Raw genomic sequence first — 23,903 nt, forward strand, 5'->3', positions numbered from 1 at the left:
TAAGTGGGGGCGGGAATGTCTCAATAAGTGTGATAAGCTGCATTGCAATGTCCCCCGCTGACAATAACAAGTGTGAGAGCAACGTATGGAACCGGTTACCCTTATTCAACGTTTGGAAAGGCATAGGCCCTGGGAATCGCCGCAGGCCCCCCTGTAGCAGGTGCATATGCAGTTGGAAGGGGGGAAGGGTTGGGATCCTAAAAGCACAGTTGAAGTTAGGGGAACTGTGAGGGTGGGGGGAGGGGGAGAGTTTGACACGCTGGGAGGGGGTTATGTTATGTTGGGGAAGAAAGTAAAAAGCACACAGTTAATGTACACTGGCAAACCTGAAAGCATTGTAAAGCAATATTCGCAAACACACATTCACGATCATTTCGTGTGGAATGGCTGAAATAAGCATTGAAGATATAAAAGTAATGAGCTGGAATGTTCGAGGTGTAGGCTCCAGAGTTAAGAAACGGAAAATTATAGCATACATTAACACACAGACTCCCAAGATTCTTTTTCTACAAGAGACACACATTGGGCCACAACAGGGGGGACAGCTGGTTCCAAATTGGGGAACACACCAATATTACACAACTTACTCAAAAAGAGCTAGAGGTACAGCAATCTTGTTACACAAGACCTTGCAGTTCACGTGCAAAGAAGTGGAATGTGACTCTGGGGGGGAGATATGTGTTAGTACATGGTACTCTACGAGATAAAGAGATAGTCCTCCTTAACATATACGGGCCGCACATAGATGACCCGGAATTCTACTCCACAATCTTTGGGAAACTGGCACACTACCCCACAGCCCATCTGATATGCGGGGGAGACTTTAACACCATTCTTGATGTGAACATCGACCGTACTTCGACACAATTGAGAGCACTATCCAAGGCAGCACAGACAATTATCACTCACATGGCAGATTTGAGACTGAAGGATGCATGGAGGACACTACACCCCTCTGCGAGAGGATACACATATTACTCGACAGTACACGACATGCATTCCTGGATAGATATTTGGTTGTTGGATAACACAGTATTATCATGGGTCACCGACAATCAGATACTCCCCAGGACATACTCAGATCATTCCCCCATACTGATGGCATTGCGAATACCCGGCGATGCGGTGGGCAGGCCCCCATGGAGATTCAAACCGGCTGCGCTACGGGATATGGTCTACAGAAATGCAATGGACCAGCACATACAAGAATATTTTGAACTCAATGAGAACTCAGTGTCCTCTCTCGTGATATTGTGGCAAGCATTAAAGGTGTATATAAGGGGCGCATCCATGTCAAAGGAAAGTGGCATCCTCAAAGACATTAGGAATAGATTGCAACGACTAGAAGCGCAAATAGCATCAATACAAGCCCAATATGTGCTCACTCCGATACCACAACTCACTTTAGATATAAAAAACAAACTAGACGAATATGCGGACACAGCGGACCAAGAGATCCGCTACTTTGACAGACCGGCGGCTGCAGGCCGCTACGGTGAAAGCAAACGCCCGGGGAGGTTGTTAGCCAGAGCAGTGAGGGGAGAAAGGGGATCAACAGATATCCCATGTATACAAACAACGGACGGCTCGGTCACCACAGATCAGGGTAAGATACGTGACACATTTCACGCATTCTATGAAGAACTTTACTCACCTCAATCCGATGCTACGGATGCGGAGATTGAACATTACCTCTCCCAAATCCCAACGACATTACTGGCTGAGGATACCAGAGAGTTGGAGACTCCTATATCTGAGGCGGAAGTTGTGGAGGCAATTGAGGCACTCCCCAACGGGAAGGCCCCTGGCACCGATGGCCTTAGCGCAGAGTTCTACAAGGAGTTTAAACATCTTTTAGTGCCCAGACTACTGGCGATGTGGACCGAAGCCCTGGACAGGGGAGAGCTCCCCGAGACTACAAGGGAAGCAGTAATAACGCTACTGCTTAAATCGGGGAAACCCCCGGACGACTGCAGGTTTTATAGACCTCTATTATTAATTAATACGGATGCAAAGGTCTTGGCAAAGTTACTCGCCACTAGGTTAACACCTTTGATGCCATATATGGTCCATGAGGATCAGGCAGGGTTCATTCCTGGCAGGTCCACAGCCACTAACATCAGAAGATGCCATGAGATCCTGACTACAACACCCCCAGATCAGCAAGCCATAGCCATGTCACTAGACATGCGCAAAAGAAGTGGAATGTGACTCTGGGGGGAGATATGTGTTAGTACATGGTACTCTACGAGATAAAGAGATAGTCCTCCTTAACATATACGGGCCGCACATAGATGACCCGGAATTCTACTCCACAATCTTTGGGAAACTGGCACACTACCCCACAGCCCATCTGATATGCGGGGGAGACTTTAACACCATTCTTGATGTGAACATCGACCGTACTTCGACACAAGTGAGAGCACTATCCAAGGCAGCACAGACAATTATCACTCACATGGCAGATTTGAGACTGAAGGATGCATGGAGGACACTACACCCCTCTGCGAGAGGATACACATATTACTCGACAGTACACGACATGCATTCCTGGATAGATATTTGGTTGTTGGATAACACAGTATTATCATGGGTCACCGACAATCAGATACTCCCCAGGACATACTCAGATCATTCCCCCATACTGATGGCATTGCGAATACCCGGCGATGCGGTGGGCAGGCCCCCATGGAGATTCAAACCGGCTGCGCTACGGGATATGGTCTACAGAAATGCAATGGACCAGCACATACAAGAATATTTTGAACTCAATGAGAACTCAGTGTCCTCTCTCGTGATATTGTGGCAAGCATTAAAGGTGTATATAAGGGGCGCATCCATGTCAAAGGAAAGTGGCATCCTCAAAGACATTAGGAATAGATTGCAACGACTAGAAGCGCAAATAGCATCAATACAAGCCCAATATGTGCTCACTCCGATACCACAACTCACTTTAGATATAAAAAACAAACTAGACGAATATGCGGACACAGCGGACCAAGAGATCCGCTACTTTGACAGACCGGCGGCTGCAGGCCGCTACGGTGAAAGCAAACGCCCGGGGAGGTTGTTAGCCAGAGCAGTGAGGGGAGAAAGGGGATCAACAGATATCCCATGTATACAAACAACGGACGGCTCGGTCACCACAGATCAGGGTAAGATACGTGACACATTTCACGCATTCTATGAAGAACTTTACTCACCTCAATCCGATGCTACGGATGCGGAGATTGAACATTACCTCTCCCAAATCCCAACGACATTACTGGCTGAGGATACCAGAGAGTTGGAGACTCCTATATCTGAGGCGGAAGTTGTGGAGGCAATTGAGGCACTCCCCAACGGGAAGGCCCCTGGCACCGATGGCCTTAGCGCAGAGTTCTACAAGGAGTTTAAACATCTTTTAGTGCCCAGACTACTGGCGATGTGGACCGAAGCCCTGGACAGGGGAGAGCTCCCCGAGACTACAAGGGAAGCAGTAATAACGCTACTGCTTAAATCGGGGAAACCCCCGGACGACTGCAGGTTTTATAGACCTCTATTATTAATTAATACGGATGCAAAGGTCTTGGCAAAGTTACTCGCCACTAGGTTAACACCTTTGATGCCATATATGGTCCATGAGGATCAGGCAGGGTTCATTCCTGGCAGGTCCACAGCCACTAACATCAGAAGATGCCATGAGATCCTGACTACAACACCCCCAGATCAGCAAGCCATAGCCATGTCACTAGACATGCGCAAAGCATTTGATACGGTATCCTGGCCCTTCCTGTTTGGGGTCTTACGAAATTATGGGTTCGGTCCAAACTTCCTGAAATGGATACAATTACTATACACAGGCCCCCAGGCCAGAGTTAGAGTTAATGGCACCCTAACAGAAAAGCTCGAATTGCGAGGGGGCACTAGACAGGGTTGCCCATTGTCGCCATTACTGTTTGCCCTAATAATAGAACCACTGGCGGACATATTGAGGGCTTGCTACAGCGCATACGGGCTAAGGATAGGGAATAAACCACACATCATAAATCTATACGCAGACGATATCTTGCTGTACCTAAAAAACCCACACAGAACATTGGGGAGAGTCCTGGCAGTAGTAGAACAATTTGGTAGACTCTCGGGCCTACGACTTAACCCCAACAAATCAGAAGTGTTCCCCATAACTGAAAATACGAGTAAACCCCATGACCTGCATGGCCTACAGTGGTGCCCGACACATATTCTGTATCTGGGAGCATGTATAGCAAGGACGGCTCAGTTGTCTCGGGCACTAAACTATAACCTGCTGGCAGACGCTCTATGTATGAAGTTAAAGCGTTGGAGTGCTCTCCCCATTTCCATGATGGGTAGGATCGCCTTAGTAAAAATGATAATTTTCCCAAAGCTGTTTCATTTATTTAGTACAGTACCAGTCTGGCCGGGGCGGGCCTTATTCTCCAAGATGTCTAGCGCATGTGTTTCATTTGTTTGGGGTGGTCACCCTAGGGTGAGCTGGAGGGTACTTACTGATGACTACCCAAAGGGCGGTTTGTTGGCACCAGACCTCGAACTATACTATTTGTCTGCACATGCACAGCATGCCGCCCAGTGGGCCACAACATTTCTTAACCCAGCGTGCCCTGCAACGAGCCAGCCCGAAAAAGAGGCAGTGTTGGCGCTCCACCAACTTACAAGGCCCACTTCCAAGCATTATAACTCCCTGAAAATAACAAAAGTGGTGACTATGGCGTGGACCAAAATAGTTGAGATATATGGCACGGATAAGATATACCAACCGAGTCTGCCGCTCTGGGGTGACCCCCAGACACCCTTCAGTAAAGAGGGGGAGGTAGCCCGCCATTGGTCCTCCAGGGGCATATCACAATGGGGTCAACTATTCACGGATGGGCACTTTACCCAGTGGTATGATATCAAGGATGTAGTCGGGAATATGCACGGGACCAGACAACAATATTCCCGTATACGGGCAGCCATACAAAGTATATGTCCGACCTTTCCTAATGAGCCACCACTTAACATGGGATTGGGATATAAGTTCACGGGGGGATCCCAAAAGATAACGGCGCCAACACTGTATAAGATACTCCAGACACGCCCGATAGAGCAAGGCACAACTAAGGCCAAGTGGGAACAAGACTTGGGTGAGCAGATTGAAGACGATGAATGGTCCCGACACTGTGCACTCACCAAACAGATTTCTTGTAACTCTAGATACAGGCTAATTCACTATAAGATAATACAAACAACACACTACACTCCTATGAAGCTCAAACGCATATATCCGGCCATGACTGGGAACTGCCCGAGATGCCATGCTGAAAATGCAAACATTTACCATATGTTATGGGCGTGTGTTAAACTGAGGGGATATTGGGAGGAGGTGTGTCTAGCATTGGATGGGATGGCAGATCAACCAGTGGAAAGGACCCCACGGATGTGCCTGTTGGGGGTAGTCGAGAAAATGAACCCGATATGGCGGAAACTGTTGAACTTAAGTCTGCTCCTAGCCAAGAGGGCGATCCTGCTCAAATGGAAGAGTGCAAATCCCCCAACCAAGGCGGATTGAGACAGGGACATGGTATAGGCAAATGACATGGAGGAACTGTACATAGACTCGGTAAGGCCTGTCTCCCGGCCAGAGAATATATGGGAAATATACAAACTGTACCTATCTGAAAAGACCGAGCAAGAACACTCTGACTCTGAACAGTAATTGAAATTGTACAATGTATGAACATATTAATATTACAGCTAAGTGTTTGTATTAACTGTGTGCAACAAAAATAAAGAATACATTTTTTTTTTAAAAACAACTACTGTTGGGGAAACCACCAGGGGGTGCAGATGTTATGGCTGCCCTAGCCATCGTCTCCCTCTCCAGACACCGGATTATGGCAAAACATCCCGCATAACTGGATCCCCACAAAAACCTGACCGCATAGTTCAAAGGCTAATGAGTGGGAGCACGAAGTGGCAAAGAACGGATCAGAACCGTGCTCAAATTTACAGTGAACGCGACAAAGAAAGTCAAGCGAGTCGCTGCGACACTGAGGGATCAAGATGGCGCGTGCCTAGTGGCCGACACAGGGTCCTTGGCAAGACAGAAGCTTTTGCAGCCATAGCACACAGCGAAGGAAATCGGAAACACTTTTCAGCCCTCCCGAGGAGTGAAAGTACTCGTCTTAGTAAAGCAGCGATGCATGCAAAGTGGCCAGAGAGGTACGAGCTGAGCCCGTAATACGCCCCGTAAGCAAGGCCCACTTACCTTCATGCACACCGTCCGGCCAGGAGCTGCATTTCATGTTGCGTAGCCCCCCGCTTGCACTGGCAAGGTGCACAGAACACAAGAGGGTCATTACCCATTGAATGGAGGGGGCGCACCAAGACTGAGGCAAAAGCCTGGTCTCTCTGCTGCATATATACACGGCTGCGTGTTACTCCCACCGATCCTCTAGGACACGTGGAAGAAGGCACAGGGGACCGCTGGCAGTAACGGAGCGACGCAGAAAAGCGTGCTTTGGGCAATAACATTGAGATCTGCAAGGAACGAGGATGAATTTTGCAAGTCTGAACGCAGGTGATGATTTGACTGGACAGGCTCACTCACGATAGTGCACTAACATCAAAGCTTTGAAGCCCTAGGAATTGCACTTCCCCATAGGGGAAAAGTAGACCTAAAAGCTAAAAAAAAAAAGAAAGTGCATGTATAGCAGATGCAGCACCTTTAAACACACAAACTCCCTCGCAAAAGAGACATTACCAACAAAACAGCGCCAGGTGGGCACCTGAGATCGCTCACACAAGAGGCGATACAAGAGGACACCGGGAAAATGAAAAGTTCCTTTTAAAATAAAAAAGAAGAAACACAGGGTTTGCCAGCAGAAAATGTTATTGCCCCAACTTTGGAGGGCGGGCTTGTATTGGATTTGCCTAGAAAAACTACCACGAGAGGCGCCTCCAGCAATCACGTTCACTGAATCTCTCGCCAATCAGAGCACTGGACCCGAGCACACTTTCAAAGCTGAAGACATTCAGCCGTATTCCAAGAGGCATGGAGCAAGATGAGCTGCAAAGCTCCACCAAAATACCTAGAAACAATCGGGACAGTGCGAGCAAGTTGGATATCCGCCTTTTGCTTGGGGAAATACGCTCAATAAAATCCAGCCTCACAGAAACAGTCTCAGACCTGCAGGCTAGGATGAACTGTGAAGCCAGTTTCCAGGACCTGGAACAAAAAGAGAGACATAGAGCTGAAGCTCAAAGACCTGGAAAACCGGGAACGGAGGTCAAATATGTGCATTATTGGCCTCAGCAAAAAGTAAGGAGACACCCCAGCCGGTGTAGAGAGTAGGGTGAAGGCTCTATTGGCATCTCTGTTTGATCCAACTGCTGCCCCCGTTTTGGAATTTGACAGAATCCAAAGGGCTGGCAGCCCCCCAAATGGCCCGCGATCAGTTCTTGTCAAATGTCATTATTACAGGCAGAGGCAGGACATCCTACAAAGAGCAAGAGAGAAGGAGAGAGCCCATGGAGTTTGAGGGATCAAGTGTCAAAGTCCGGTACCTCTCGGCTGCCACCCTGAACAGACAGAGAGGCTGCCGCTCATTGACCACCTGGCGACAAGAGCACGAAATCCGTTATCGATGGGGGTTTCCCTTTTCTCTACGTTTTTAACATGAAGGAGAAGGTTACTGCGTTACTTTAGAGGATGAGGCTCGAGGAGTTTTGGAGGGCTTACAAGCAGGCACGTTAGGAACTGACAGAGACAAATCCAGAAAACCCAGAGGACTGCTGCATAAAGCATTGCCCTTGTCGCCGAGAAGGGGCCGAGCTGCAGGAACAAGGAAATACAAGTGTTACAACACGCCCTGACCATCAACTCCCTTGGGGAGAACACTATGTTAGCGAAAATCTCCCATGGAGTGTTGACATGAGCTCTGAGCAGGAGGAGATGGTTTGCTCCATTAACAGGCGTACAAAAGCCCAAGTGCCGACGATAATGGAAAATTGGTTTGTAGCCTTTGAATGGTCACAAGTGTTTGGATGTTCTTAAAGTAAAGTTACGTTGCGGAACAGTACCACCATTGACTCCTTCGCACTGTTGAATTTATGTATATTAATCTGGAGAGGGGTCCCTATAGTGTGGCCCTTCTTTTTTCAAGGGCATTTCAGTAGGATGGCATTTCTCACGGGGAAAGGGAGACAGAGGGGAACGGGGACACGCACCAGAAGGGTTGAGGGAGGGCTCTTGAATATAACTGAAGCTTCACAAACACAACCTTATACATTTCTCAGTTTGCAGCACTCCATGCACGGGTCAATCGCCGACTTTAAGATAATCCTCCCTAGCAGGATCTTTATGCAACGTTTAGTGCATCAACATGGCTCTATCTCATGGGATAAAATTTGGGTCCCTCAATGTCAAAGGCCTCAACTCCCCATAAAAGCGCTCCATGCAGGCTAGAGAATTTAAGCTATCAAAACCAGATGTGTTATTCTTACAGGAGACAGAATTTGCCTAAAGAAAAGAATACAGGATAGTAATGGGAGGTCACAAAAGGGGGGGTGTCGGAATTATATACAGGAAATCGCTGGGCATCCACATAGAGCAAGTTCACCGGGAGGGGAAACGGAGGGTTAAAGCCCTTAAAGGGAAAATAAGATCACGCACAGTTTCACTCTGTTCTGTCTATGCCCCCAACCAGAATCAGACACATTTTAGCTTGTCCCTTTTAGACTTTTTCGATGGCTGGAAAGAAGGTATGTTGGTATTGGCAGTGTTTTTATTATTATAGTGGATCCAAGTTTAGATTGGGACTCCATGAGACAGGGGGCACACCTACTGAGTGGCACCCTGGGGGAAAGATTTTTAAGTCAGCTGCGAGCAAACCATTTAATTGACACGCACGGCTCACTCAAGGGAGAGAGCTTTTAACTTTTACTCCCCCCAAATCTCACCTATTCTCAGATAGTTTATCTCTTGGTTGGAGCTGGGAATGAGGCCTTAATTTTAAGTGCATCTACAGAGATAGTGTCCTGGACAGATCTCGAATTATGTATGTTGCAATTGGATTTTGGACCTTCCTATTGTACAGAGTGTAGATGGACCTGTAACGACATCCTTTATAAGGACGCACTATTTAAAGATACCCTCACAGATGCGATAAAAGATTACTTTATCACGAAAGACATGGGTGAACTGCCTCTAAACACGGTGTGGGAAGCAGCGAAGGCCACAATTCGAGGCGTCCTGATTGCAGAAGGGGTACACAGGAATAGGATCAGGTTAAGAAGGGAGAAAGAGCTGAAATCCGAGATTGCACGCAAGGAATTGGCTCTCCGTGCGGAACCAGTAGATGCAGAGGAAATTTTAGCAGAGATTAGGGAACTCTGAAAGGAATTAAGGGATGTTTGGCATGGCAAAACATTGTTTAAATTGCGATATTTAAAACAAAAATGTTATGAAAGAGGAGATAAAGCCCATACCATGTTAGCCAACTGTTTGCAAAAACAAAGGGCAGGTAGGGCAATTCCTAAAATTAAAGACGAAATGGGGAAAGACTTATTGAACCCCTGTGAAATCACAGAGCGTTTTTGGAGATTTTACACCTCCCTATATTCAGCTGAAGGAGAGGGAACAAAGGCCGATATTGAGCATTATCTGTCAAAATTCCCAATTGTGCCACTATCACAAGTACACCAAGACATGCTAAATAGCCCAATCACAGCCGAAGAGATCCAAATAGCTATCTCCAAGATGAAAGCAGGCTTGGCGCCCGGACAGGATGGGTATACACCAGCCTTTAACAAAGCCAACTCTAACTCATTAACTCCCTTCTTAGTAAAACTTGTCAACTCTATGCTAGAAACGAGTCAAGCCGTGCCATCATTCACTGAATCAAGAATTGTAGTCAGACCCAAGGAAGGTAAAGACATCACAGAATGTCCATCATACCTGCAAATATTGCTCAGAAATGTTGATGCAAAGATTTATGCTAGCATTCTCGCCAACCGTTTGGCCCAAACTCTGCCTTAGTTAGTCCACACTGACCAGGTCGGCTATCTGAAGGGCAAACAGGGCGCAGACAACATCCCAAAACCCTTGATCTCATTGCCATCATGGATGAGAAAGAAGACTGGCTCATTTCAATCTTCATTGATGCCGACAAGGCATTCGACAGAGTCGAGTGGCCTTTCCTGGGCGCGGTAATGAGATGGATGGGACTGGGTAAACTATGGACATCAGGTGCGTTAGCGCTATACCGCAATGCCTATTAAAGTCCTGGTCAATGGAGTGGCTTCAGGGCTTTTTAGCCTGACACAGCGTACATGACAGGGCTGCCCTTTATCTCCCCTTTTGTATGCCCTAGTGGTGGAGCCCTTCGCGCATGCAGTAAGGAGGAATGCCCAAATCCACGTGATAGATAGGGTGGGTGGGGGGAGGAATATAAGTTAGCGCTATTCGCGGATGATATCTTAACTTATATCTCTCAGTCGTTGGAATCAGTGCCTTTCCTTTTTAAGTCCTTGAGGGAATATGGCTTGCTATCAGGGTTCCGTGCAAACCTAAACAAAAAGGTAGCATTAACACTCCAGCCAAATGCGATCCTCCTAACCCAACTCGTAGCAGAATGAGACTTCCAATTGCAAACGGAGTGAATAAGATACCTGGGGGTAGAGATCTCGAAAAATGTGGCCAATATATTCAATGCAAACTATGGACCCCTTTGGAGTACCATCAAGGTAGACTTAGAGAGATTGTCTCAATTAGAGCTCTCTTGGGTTGCTAGGAATACATCAATTAAGATGAACATACTCCCTAGGTTTTTTTTCTCTTCAAGTCCCTCCTGGTAGCTGTCCCTGAGGCTTTTCACACAGAGGTCAAACAGTTCCTCTTGGCATACTTATGGGCAGACCTAAAGCCCCGGGTCTCATACGCGACCCTGACTCTGCCAAAATACAAGGGGGACATGGGATACCCTGATCTCTTTGAATACTATAGGGCCTCGCAATTCCGCATCCTCATGGATCACTTGTGGGAAAACCCTAAGAAACAACTGGTAGCCCTGCAAAATGAGCTATTTTCACCAGTCACCGTAGGCGAGTGGCTGTGGTCCCACATCAAACAATGCCACGTAAAATTCAGCATCACCCAGTCTTATCAGTGTTGTGGTCTCAATCGCGTCCCATTCATATTATAAAGGGTGTAACATCCTGGCCTTCTCCCCTCAGTTGTATATGGGCTCCCTCTATTCAAGGCCAATTGATCGACGTACATCGCTTTCAGCCTCAATATGATGCAGGTCTCGTAAGAGCGGGGTAGATGTGGAGGGATGGAACATACATCAAAGGCAGATTTAGAAGATGCACTTCATGGCACCACAATAGCACCATTACTCTACTTGAAGTCAAGGAGCGTACTGCGAGACCCGCGTTGGGGCGACTCACTCCGCAGACCCCTCACTGCATTCGAGCGCAGCCTGAGTGAGCACCGGGGTACGAAGGGATTGATTGACCAATTATATAGTGCGCTGCTCACCAGAGGCCATCTTGCACAACCCAGCACTGAGATTAAATGGGATGCAGAGTTGGAGTTGCAAAATCAATCGGACATATGGGCCGTAATATACAAAGTGGTGTGGAGCACGTCTATATCTATGCAATATAAAATGCATAACAGGAGGCCATTAATGAGATGGCATCTCACCCCACATCGGCTGTCGAAAATGTTTTACGGGAATTGCGCCGCACTGTTGGAGGGCTGTGGTGAAATAAGTGTTTACTGGCATCAATGTTGGGGGTGTTTAAGGGTGCAGATATTTTGGAAGGAGGTCCTGAATTGGATTCAGGCGATAGATGGTATCACAAGGAGACTTGCAACTTGTCTTGTTTGGTATTGAAAGTGATGGAGAGGAGACAAGCACAATCCTATCTCACATGCCTAGAAATCTGTTGTTAGCAGCTAGAGTGTGCTTAACACTTAAATGGAAATGCAGTACTTTGCCAACGAAAGGGGAAGGGCTCATGAAAGCGCATACTATATACCAGATGGAAAGCATTATGGCGGCCTTGCTAGAGTCCCATTTTCATATAGATATGATTTGGCTTCCTTTTTTGGAATACTACACTGCATACAGGGACACGTTGAAAGGGATTAGGTTAAATGGAAGGGCCCCTACCATGGCTCTCATGTAGCTCATAATGTCCCTGAGATGTGACCCCATTGAGGTGGCAGGACAAGCGAAAAGTCCATGGGAAGATCAACTGCATGGGAAAGAAAGTCTAGTGAAGCGTTATGGTTAATAACATGAGCAGTGTTGCTTTGGGTGTTTTTCTGATGTGTCAGGGAGGGAAGAAGGGGAAGAAATATGCATGAAGTTATTGTTGCTGAACACCACCTATCTGGTGAGAGCTTGGTCAGTGCTGTCTGGTGAATAACAACTCCGCAAAGATGTCCTACCTGGTCTCTGTAGAGGCTAGTTGGAGAGATATCGAAAATACAATGGTTTGGTATTTGATCGCTACCTGGACATTTTCTTTTTACTCACCACGGTCACTGTGAAGTTATCATGTGAATGGAGTTGCCTTTAAATTTGCTGTAAAACAAATAAAATACGTTTAAAAAAAGAAATTCAGTGAATTGATTTTACAAAATACGCCCAGGCTGTTTGGTATATACTACATCAATGACCGTGAATGTCTAATTTCTTCACTTCATCGAGATTAATGTGTGTGTCCCCTATCATGTACACTTTGTGTGCAGGGGATTCTTTAAGGAAGCTTAATTATTTAAATGACAGTGTCTCCATTTTGTTCACCCTGTATAGATGATTTGCTGAGGGGTATGGTGCAACAGGAACCAACATGTTTCTTATATATTCACTGTACTGCCAGCTGGCTTAGTTTCATAAGTGTCGGCGTTATTTTGTCACCATCATTTCCCCCTTGTGGTTTTACTTGGGATATCGGGATATGGTGTTAGCCCCCATTAATGGGGATTCCAACGATTTTGCTGATTTTTGGCTTTAAGGTGGAAGATTTACCTCCAGCATTTTTCTGAAGTTTTTGCTGAAGTTTTTCCTACGCCTCACCACCAAAGTTGTAGTATGGCAGTGCGGAAATGAGGTAATGCAGTGGTAATGCCAGAGCTGATCCTGCCAGACCAGTCTGGTTTTATAAAGGGATGCCAAACATTTAATAACGTAAGGAGAGTCGCCCACCTTTTTGAACAGGTGGAGAAAAGGAACACATCTGCAATCCTGCTCTCATTAGACGCATAGCAGGCATTTGATCGCGTGGAGTGGTCCTTCATGTTTGGTGCACTTAAACACATGGGCGTTGGTGAGCAATTTAGACAAATGATAAAGGCTATGTTTCCCATTCAATTAGGTTAAAAATAAATGAAGAATTGGCCGATTGGATCGCTCTCCACAGGGGCACTCAACAGGGATGCCCTCTGTCCCCTCTGTTATTTGCACTCGACCTCGAACCCATCTTGTAACGTCGCAAACAATCGATGGATATACAGGGGATTCCATTTGGCGAGACGGAGTATAAGCTTTCGGCCTTTGCGGAGGCCATGTACTAACATTGAACAATCCTGCTTGGTCACTGATAGTGGTAAAGAGGGAATTACCAATGTTTTTTAAAAGTACCTGGACTCAGGGTTAATTTGGAAAAATTAGAAATTCTTATACTAACGTTACATGGAGAAGAGGAACTGAGCGCTCAAACTAACTCACTGTTTCATTGGGCAGCTAGATGTATTAGCTATCTAGGGGTGATGCTAACCAAAACTATAAGGGACCTAATCAATGTTAACTTTCCAGCCCTCAAACGAACTTTAAAGGAACACCTCTCCAAATGGTCACCATTTTCAATATCCTGGCTAGGAGAAATAGCAGGGATCAAGATGGATATACTGGCTAGGGTGTTATTCCTGTTCCAGGCCCTACCAATACCCACCCAATTGTTTTGAAACTCTGACGAAGCTATCATTCAAATTTATATGGAAGTGGAAAAGATCGCGGGTCGCCTATTCTCATGGCCCCTAGACATAGAGGAGGGTTTAAGTTCCCAGACTTCAAAGCTTACTACGCGGCATGTCAGATTAGGCTAAATGGTTTGGCAAGAGAGATGGTAAAATCTGGGCCGAAATGGACAAAGCAGTGATCGCTCGGCCACTAGGCAATGTATTATGACTTACAAAAGCTGATCGCCCTAAGTATATATATGAAAGTCAAGACACAAAGTTAATTGGAGAGGCATGGGATTCCCTGATCAAAAATATGGCACTCCTTTGTTTCCCTCAACATTCACTCCAATATTCAGGAATCCGCAATTTTTCCCTCGTATGGAAATGGGGATGTTTTGAGCTTGGCGAGAAGCAGGCTGTATTAGAATACGTGACTTATTTGGAGAAAGGGGAAATCAGATCCTTCAAGTGCTGTCAGCAGGCATTCAATTCAACCGAGAAGGAACAACTGAGATATTATCAGTTGAGACATTGGTCTCTGGGCCCTGTCATTTAAGAAGCAGTTCTTAGAATGCTCACTCCATTTTCAACATCCCATTCGGGGTCGAAAGGACTGATATCGGCTGTTTTATATGGTAACGTGGTGGGTCAACAACAGAGATGTGTGAGGAAGGTGGAATGTAGAATGAAGAGACAGTGCATATGATGTCAGAGGGATTCTGAGAGAAGCGGCTGGAGAAAGTATTTGAGAGGCCTAGATGCTGGGGGCTTAATCTATAGAACCTAAATGTAATCATTAAAGACGTTACTCTTACCGTGTGGCTTACTTGTCAACATTGGCAACGACTGGAGAAGTGAACCTGATGAGAGAGAGGAGCCCCCAGAGATGTTTGTGAGGACGGGACGGCTGAGAAATTGAGAAACTGCAGAAGATTTATGAACACGGGTCAGTGGTCTTGGCCATCTGTAGAGGAGCACCTCACCTCTGCTGCGGTACCCCACACCGCTGCCTCTGTGGCCTAATAGAAGTTTAACGATCAGCACCTCGAAACTACGGGTGAGCACAAAATGGCTATGCAAAATGTGCCTGGACCCCTCATATTTATGCTGTTCCCCTAGCCCTGATAAGGTTAAATGGTCTCAATGGAAAAGGGGTTTCATGCAGTACATAAAGGCAACATGTGGGAATGCATTTTCTTTGGTTAGGAAGGTATCATTATTAATGCATTTCTGAGGGTATGAAGGAGAATGTATTTTTGAAACTTTGCCAGACTTATCTGAGGATGTGGATACTGATGAAATGAATGAGCTAAAGGTGGCAATGTTCAAACTGTATGCCTGCTTCAACCCCAAAACGAGCAGACCTTTGGAGCGATATAACGGCATTAAGACATTTGGCACTTACATGTGTCTTTGGTAAGGCCCTAGATTAATATATCCATGACCAATTTATGATCCATTGCAGTAACAGTGTGTGTTACAAAATTATCCAAGGCTGATGACAAGGAAAGTGCAGTCGAGATCCTCAAAGTAGACAGCGAAGAAAAGATGAAGAAAACTCACAAAAACACCACATGTCTGGATGATAAGTATGTCTGGGACAGAAGGTTATATGAACGAAATGTGAAAGATGGGGACACTTTGCAAACTAGTGCAAGAACTTCCAAGGACCCCGTGGGGGCTCAAAGAGGGGAGTGCAGTTCGTAGCAGGATAGAGAGATACTTCTTTTGAAGATGATGACGATGAAAATATTGAGAAGATTAATGTGAATAGAATTAAAGGCAAAAGTGATAAGGATGAATGTGATAGTCCTGAAGCCGAAATTAGGGAATGGGATGGTCGTCAGGGATGATGGCGGAGTCAGAGTCAAAGCTATCTCGTATATCGCGTGAAGTATTTGAGAGGGTGCTGAAGGGGCAGAATAAGCTGAGCTTGGAGAAAGAATTTCTGTAGAGATGGGATAAAGTAGTTGTTCCAGGAGGATTGAGGAACATGAGAGACAAGATGGTACCGGATTTACAGTCAGGAGTATACAACATGGACAGGATAGAAGTGTTAAGGTATTTTGTAGCAGAGTTTAAATTCAAAGGAAGGTGCACAGTGGGCAGGATTAATATCACAAAGAAGGGAGCATTGTTGCTAGGTTGGCATGAACAAAAAAGACTGTATATATGCCTTGATCCTAACACAAGTGAACAAGTACTGCAAGTGTGGCAGAGTCAGATGGATGATGGATGTGGAGGACATAGAAGAACAAGTAACTTCTTACCTTGTAACGTTCTTTCAATGGGATGGTCCTCCGACGTATTCCTTATCTTGATAAATTACATCCCAGCTTGCTGGCCTCGGAAATTTTTTCAGTAGAGGGCTCTGCGCGTCGATGTCCCTCGAGCTGGTGTCCCTCGACAGCCTCCGTCTCGGCGCCGACGTCATCGTGCGTATAAATAGACTCGCGCAGCGACCGTTGCTCAGTTCCGTTTTGAAGATTGAAATTAGCTGTGCAAGAATTGGTTATTGACCTTGAAGGAGCGAAAGCTGCAATTACAAGGCAAGTTTTACTGCGGGGATGGATGGGAGGGGCGATAAGGAATACGTCGGAGGAACATCCCATCGAAAGAACGTTACAAGGTAAGAAGTCACTTGTTATTCGAAGGGATTGTGTCCTCCGACGTATTCCTTATCTTGATAGACTCCCATAGCAGTGGTGTGAAAGAGGAGATGGGAGTAAAATTGGAATATTTCCCTTTAAGAATGAACAGAATGTAACACAGCTTTGCCAAATCTTGTCTCCTGGCTAGAGGAGGAATCCAGAGTGTAGAATTTTGTAAAGGTATGTGCGGACGACCATATGGCAGCCGCACATATATCCCGAATCGGCACCCCTCTTTGGAGAGCCGAAGAGGCTGCGATACCCCTGGTTGAATGAGCCCTAAGGTGTTGAGGGGCTCTTTCCCTGCCAATTGCCAAAATAATCCATCTTGAAATGGTCTGTTTTGTGATTGGCAATCCTAATTTGTGTCCTGCATAACCTACAAACAGTTGGTCTGCTTGCCTTCCTAGCAAGTCTGTTTATATAAAAACTCAAAGCACACCTTGGATCCAGCCTATGTAGCCTCTCTTCCTCTTTCCCTGGATGGGGAGGAGGATAGAATGAAGGTAAGGTTATTTTCTGAGTGATGTGGAATTTAGAGACCACCTTTGGGAGGAAATTAGGCTTCACTTGTAAAACAACTTTGTCTTTATGAAAAATTGTATGAGGAGGTTTGCAAGATAGAGCTTGTAATTCGCTCACTCTTCTGGCAGATGTTAGAGCCACTAGGAAGACTGTTTTAAGGGTGAGAAATCTTAATGAACAAGAATAGAGTGGTTCAAAAGGAGTACCCATCAGAAAATTTAAGACTAGATTTAAGTCCCACAAGGGAAATTGGAACGGCTTTGGGGGATAGACATTAGTTAACCCTTTCAGAACTTGGATTACTAGGGGTAATTTGAAATATGATGGCTCCTCCGCAGTGCGCTTAAAGATTGACAGCGCTCCGAGGTAGCCCTTGATCGTACCAACTTGAAGACCTGAATTCGCCAAATAGAGCCAAAAAGATAACACCATTGGTTTACTGCATGAAAAGGGTTTGATATTCTTTTCTCTACACCAGCTGCAAAATCTGTTCCAACGGCAGCGGTATAAAGTCTTTGTTGCTGGCCTTCTAGTTGAAAGAAACACCTCCACGACGTCATCCGGGAGGTCCCAATCCTTTCAGAAACCAAGCGTGAAGGTTGAGGGTTCTGATGTCTGGATGGAGAACCTGACCTCCCTTCTGCGAGAGAAGATCCTTCTTTGCGGAAGACGAATCGGAGGGCAGATGGACATGTCCAGAAGGTCCGGGTACCACGTTCTCCTGGCCCAATCCGGGGCAATTAGGATCATAGTCTTCCGGAATCTTCTCAATCTCCTGATCATCTGAGGAATGCCAGGGACTGGAGGAAACGCGTATAGAAGTGGAAACTCCCAGTCTACTACGAACGCGTCCCCTAGAGCTCCTCTCGGGGGAAATTCCCTTGAACAAAACTGATCGCACTTCCTGTTGATACTGGTGGCGAACAGATCCACTTGAGGGGTTCCCCAAAGGGCGAAGATCTCTTGAATGACTTCCTGAGCTAGCTCCCACTCGTGGGAGACTGTGCTCTGCCTGCTCAGAGCATCCGTTGTCAAGTTCTTCTCTCCGGGCTAAGTGAACTCCCGATAGAGAGATTCCTTCTTGAATTGCCCAAAACCAGAGCTGCATCGCCTCTCTGCACAGTGGCAGTGAACCTACGCCTCCTCTTTTGTTGAGGTAGTGCATGGCCACTGTGTTGTCTGTCATTATTAGGTCCTTCTTTCCCTGTACAGATGGCAGAAAAGCCTTCAGCGCTAGTCTAATTGCTCTCAGCTCCAACAGGTTGATATGTAGTCTGGACTCCGATGGAGACCAACGACTGCTGATGGTCAAGTCGTTGGCATGGGCTCCCCACCCCATGAGTGAGGCATCCGTGACTACTGTTTTCTCCGGCCATGGTTGCCAAAATGTTCTCCCGACAGGCCCACCACTGAAGGTCTCGAGCCACTCTGTCCGGGACTTGAAGGAGATCTGACATTCTTCCTGAGAATTGCGACCATTGGGTTCTCAGCGCCCACTGGAGGGATCTCATTCTCAGGCGAGCCTCTGGCACTAGGAAGATGCAGGATGCCATGGGGCCTAGCAACCTCAAAAAGTCGAAGGCTGGATGACGTTGGGCATTTTGAAACTTGTTGACCATCTGCAGAATATATTGAGCCCTCACCTCTGGTGGCGAGGCTTTCCCCAGGGAAGTGTCCAGGACTGCTCAAACGAACTGGAGTCTCTGTGATGGTATCATCTGTGACTTCTTTAAGTTGAGGGAGAAGCCCAGCTTGTGAAGGAAGTGGCAGACATAATCTAGCTAGATCTGAGCTTGTTCCGAAGATACTGCTCTGATCAACCAATCGTCCAGGTAGGGCTAGATATGGATCCCGTCCCTCCTCAGACTCGCCGCCACTACTGACAGTTTGGTGAAGACCCTCGGGCAGAGGTCAGCCCAAATGGCAGAATTCGAAATTGATAGTGAGAGTTGCCAATTGCGAATCTCAGGTATTTCCTGTGTTTGAGATGGATTGGCACATGGAAATAAGCATCGTGAAGGTCTAGAGATACCAACCTGTCCTGAAGCTGGAGGGCCTGAAGGATCTGAGAAAGAGTTACCATCTTGAACTTGTCCTTCCTGAGGAATTTGTTCAATTCTCGTAAATCCAAGATGGGTCTCAGTCCTCCGTCCTTCTTCGGCACTAGGAACTAGGGGGAATACCAACCCTTGTTCCTCTCTGCTGCAGGTACTGGTTCTATGGCACCTTTCTCTAGCAGGTCTACAATCTCCTGCGATAAACGAATGGTACAACGAAAACCTTGTTGTACAAACTGAGGCACAGCATAAGGCAAAACAAATTCTGCTCCGGGTTCTTGTTCAATTACTGGAAATATTCTCTTAATAGTTCATCATTCAATCGGTACATGTTCATTCATATTCAACATCTTTTAGGTCGTAAGTGACATTTATTTTCATGTAATGAATATTGCTTCATAGATCCAAGTTATACATCATAAACAAAAGTATTATCGACATATTTACTCATATGTTTTAAACAATACATATTTTCTTTCACATATTTTTCTCATATGTTACAAACTGTTATTTGTTCACGTGATCCAATAATCTTGATAGGTTTCCAAATTTAGTTGCCTATCTTATAAACTACGCGTTTTGGGCAATTAATGCCCTTCTTCAGGTTTTAGAGAGTATTGGATTCTTTTCTGTAAAACATAAATTGAAATATGTTCAATTATTTAATTTCTATTCTTTTTTTAAAAACCTAAGAATTACACTTGTACTAGCTCAAAACTAATCCACTAACCTTTAGAATTCGTATCTCTCTCTTAAGAGAAAAGCTTGTTGCTCAGACAGGGTGAATTTCCAAAGCTGTAAAAATAAAAGATGAAATGTGTTTCACCATAAAGTGATCGTAAGTAAATGGAACGGATCTGGAAACTTCAAAGAGTTGTTCCCCGGTGGATGACTATGAGGGGTGTGTAGAAAAGGCAGGCAGTAACCTTGGGCAACTGTCTCTAATGCCCAAGCATCTGACGTAATAGCCTGCCATTCTGCCAGATGTTGAGTTAACCTGCCCCCTACTGATGTCTTGTGAGGGGAGAACTCAGAGGGGTTTAGAAGCGGCTGATGCAGATGCCGAGGGTAAAGTGGCACCTGCTGCTGCGTTTTTTTTTACATTTTCTCCGTCCACCACAGGTTAATCATTTCTGGCCCCTTTGAGCTGGCTGTCCTCTGCCTTTTCCGAATGCAGAGTAAAAGCGAAAGGACCTACCCCTCCAGGAGGTTCCTGAGGGACGATTCGGAGTCTGGCGGATTGCAGCCACAAGAGATTTCGCTGCAGCCTTGGATGTTTGTAACTTCTCCAGGCTGTCATCAGCCTTCTTATCAAATAAAGAAGTGCCGTCAAAGGGCATGTTCAAAAGTCTGGTTTGTACATCTGGATCAAAACCAGACTTCCGCAACCACGCAAATCTGTGGATTGTGGTACTTGCCGCCATGGCCCTGCTGATACTGTCAGCAGAATCAATGCCAGTTTGAAGGGACTCGCACATTGCATCTTTCCCATCTTTGATGTTTAAAAATACTTCCCTTTCCTCTCCTTCTGGGAGACAGTCAGCCGCAGATGAAGCACACTCCCAAAGTGTATGGCTGAATCTTGCAAGCGTGCATGTGGCGTTAATAGATTTAAGCGCCATGCTACATGCCAAAAATACTTTTTTTGACATAGCATCAAACCTTTTATCGTCCCTGTCCTGTGGAATAGTAGGGTATGCAGGTCTACTATATAATGAAGTTGCTGCTTGTACAACCAAACTCTCTGGAGTTGGATGTTTGCTCTGGTATTCAGGATCTGTAGCAGATACCCTGTATTTGGCAGATCGTTTCTTGTTAACTGCAGGGATAACTTCAGGAGTTTCCCAATAAGCAGATATCTTTCTTTGCACAGCAGTATGAAAAGGAACAACAGGATCTTCCTGTGGACCTTTAACTAAAATGTCAGTAAGGTCATCCTGCTGAAAAGAAGGTGTAGGTGTAGACCACCCCATGAATTCTATTATTCTAGCCATCAGAACCCTATAAGGGGTCTCAGCATGTTCTCCAGGGTCTGGTTTAGCAAACTCTACTTCTGGAGAAGTATCTAAACCACTTGCCTCATGTAAAGAGTCTTGAAGATCTTTTAACCTGTTCTCTTCAGAGATAAATTCCTCTGGTATGGGTGTTATGGTCCTTTGTAAACCAAAAGGTCTCTCATGGTCGGAATCCTCCCCTTCCTCATAGATACAGGACAAAGCTCTAAAGTAATTAGACCTAGGATATGGTTTGAAACCCATTTCTAGAGCAGAAGGGGCCAAATTGGTTGTCACCGGTTGAGAAAACGTCGAAGTTGTCGATGTGGAAGTCAAAGGCTTCGACAAACCCGAAAAGAGGCCTTGAAGTACTCAAGAGGATCGGAATCCTACTCGGAGTCATCGAAGTTGTCGACAGCATCCTCAAGGTCATGGTCGAGGTCCTCGACACCTCTACTGTCTGAGATGTAGTGACAGTTGTGGGTCAGTCTTTTATCGGCGTCGACATTGGCGTTGACGACGGTGTCGATGCAACCGATTTATGCGTCGACGGACCCTTCGACAAAGGCGTCGATGACACAGATTTATGAGTCGAAGAAATCTTCAAGGACGGTGCCGATGACGCAGACTTACTGCCTTTACTGAATGGTTCATGACGCTCTTGCATAGGTTCTTTCGCCGGGTGCAACGTCTCGCTGCGTTTTGATTTTTCGGGTCTTTCACCCAGGGTATCACCTTTAGCCGTCTCCGAGGGGGTCGAGGCTGCTTTCTCGAAGACGCTAAGCATTTTCTTACAGAATTCCTCCCACTTAGCTGGATAGCTGTGTTTCGTGGGGCAGGTGACCCTTTCCTGGGAGACAGAAGACGAAGAAGAGGGAGATCTATAACACCTCTTCTTAGAGTGTTTCGATCTCGAAGACTGATGGGAACTGCTTCGAGACCTTGAACGGGACTGTTTCCTGTGACGGCGAGGAGACAAATGTCTCGACTCTGCTGAAGAAACTTTCGAGGGAGCAGAGGTTTTAAGAGTCTTACCTCTTTCTAGCTTCCCCTTACGCTTCTTGAAGGCTTTCGCCGTCATGGACATACAGTCCTCGCATTCCGAACAGTGATGCTCCAATCCCAGGCACCACAAACAGATCCTGTGAGGATCCGTCAACATTTTCTTCCCACAATCACAACAGTTTTTGAAGCCGGACCGTGGGGTCGACGGTTCAGATGAGGAAGCCATCGAATTAAGATGATATCTTCGAAGAATAGGTTGAATCTTTTTGAAGAAAGAACTGAGCAACACGATTCCGAGGCCCACGAAGCGCTGAAAAATGGAACTGAGCAACGGTCGCTGCTCGAGTCTATTTATACGCATGATGACGTCGGCGCCGAGACAGAGGCTGTCGAGGGACACCAGCTCGAGGGACGACGACGCGCAGCGCCCTCTACTGAAAAGATTTCCGAGGCCAGCAAGTTGGGATGTAATCTATCAAGATAAGGAATACGTTGGAGGACACAATCCATTTGAAGAACAAGTTACTTACCAACTAGTAACGTTCTTTTGACTGGATGTTCCTCCAACACATTCCACCTATTAGACATGTAATGACCACAGCTGTGCACTTCGGAAACTTTTTCGGCAGAGGGCGTCCTGAGTCGATGGCATCTGGTCCATGTCCCTCGCAGGCTTCCATTGAGGGCGACGTCACAGCATGTTATAAATAGGACGCACAGCAGCCGTAGCCTCAGTTTAAGTTTTTTTCCCCCAGAATGTGTGGCACCAGTCTGATGCCTGCTGGACTGCACTTAGCCTTGTGGAAAACGGAAGCTGCAATCCCATAGGAAATTCTCCTGAGGGTCAGGAAAGGAGGGCGACGTGGAATGCGTTGGAGGAACATCCAGTCAAAAGAACGTTACCAGTTGGTAAGTAACTTGTTCTTGAAATGGATTGTGTCCTCCAACGCATTCCACATCTTTGACAGACTCCCAAAGCAGTACCAGTAAATGGAGGAGGGAAAAGAATGTAGAGTACCCAATTAGATTGCGGAATAAAGAACTGCCTTCCCAAAGACCATATCCTGACCATGGACTGTATCCAGGGAATAATGTTTTACAAATGTATGGATTGAAGGCCAAGCAGCGGCATCACAAATATTCCTAATAGGAACACCCTGCTGGAGGGCGGTAGAAGTAGCCACGCCCCTAGTGGAATGAGCTCTCAGCCTATCAGGAGGGTCTTTACAGGCCAACCGGTAATACTCCGTAATGGTAAGGATAATCCACCTGGACAAGGTCTGTTTGGTAGCAGCTTGGCCCAATAGGTGTCCAGCATATCCTACAAAGAGTTGATCATCCACTCTGACCCTGGACATCCTAGAAATGTAAAAGCTAAGAGCTCTCCTAGGATCCAACCGATGGAGACGCTCCTCTTCCTTACCAGGATGAGGAGGAGGGTAGAAAGATGGAAGAACCACCTTTTGATTCAAATCATATTCAGAGACTACCTTAGGTAGAAAAGAGGGACGTACTCGCAGTACAACCCTGTCCTTGTGAAACACAGTAAAGGGTGGATTAGATGAAAGTGCCTGCAATTCACTTACTCTGCGAGCAGAAGTAACCGCAACCAAGAACACAGTCTTGAAGGACAGTAATCTCAAAGGACAAGAGTGCAAAGGTTCAAACAGAGCACCCATGAGAAATTTCAAAA

General features: G+C 46.2%; 1 protein-coding gene across 1 annotated transcript in view; it reads right to left on the reverse strand.

The window, feature by feature from the left end:
- Positions 1-23,903, reverse strand: part of LOC138491245 (disintegrin and metalloproteinase domain-containing protein 9-like) — a 2,911,326-nt gene that overhangs the window by 1,096,005 nt on the left and 1,791,418 nt on the right. The gene's annotated exons all lie outside the window — the stretch shown is intronic.

The sequence above is a fragment of the Ambystoma mexicanum genome, chromosome 10, assembly GCF_040938575.1.
Source record: "Ambystoma mexicanum isolate Mex_15411 chromosome 10, UKY_AmexF1_1, whole genome shotgun sequence".
NCBI classification, from domain to species: domain Eukaryota; kingdom Metazoa; phylum Chordata; class Amphibia; order Caudata; family Ambystomatidae; genus Ambystoma; species Ambystoma mexicanum.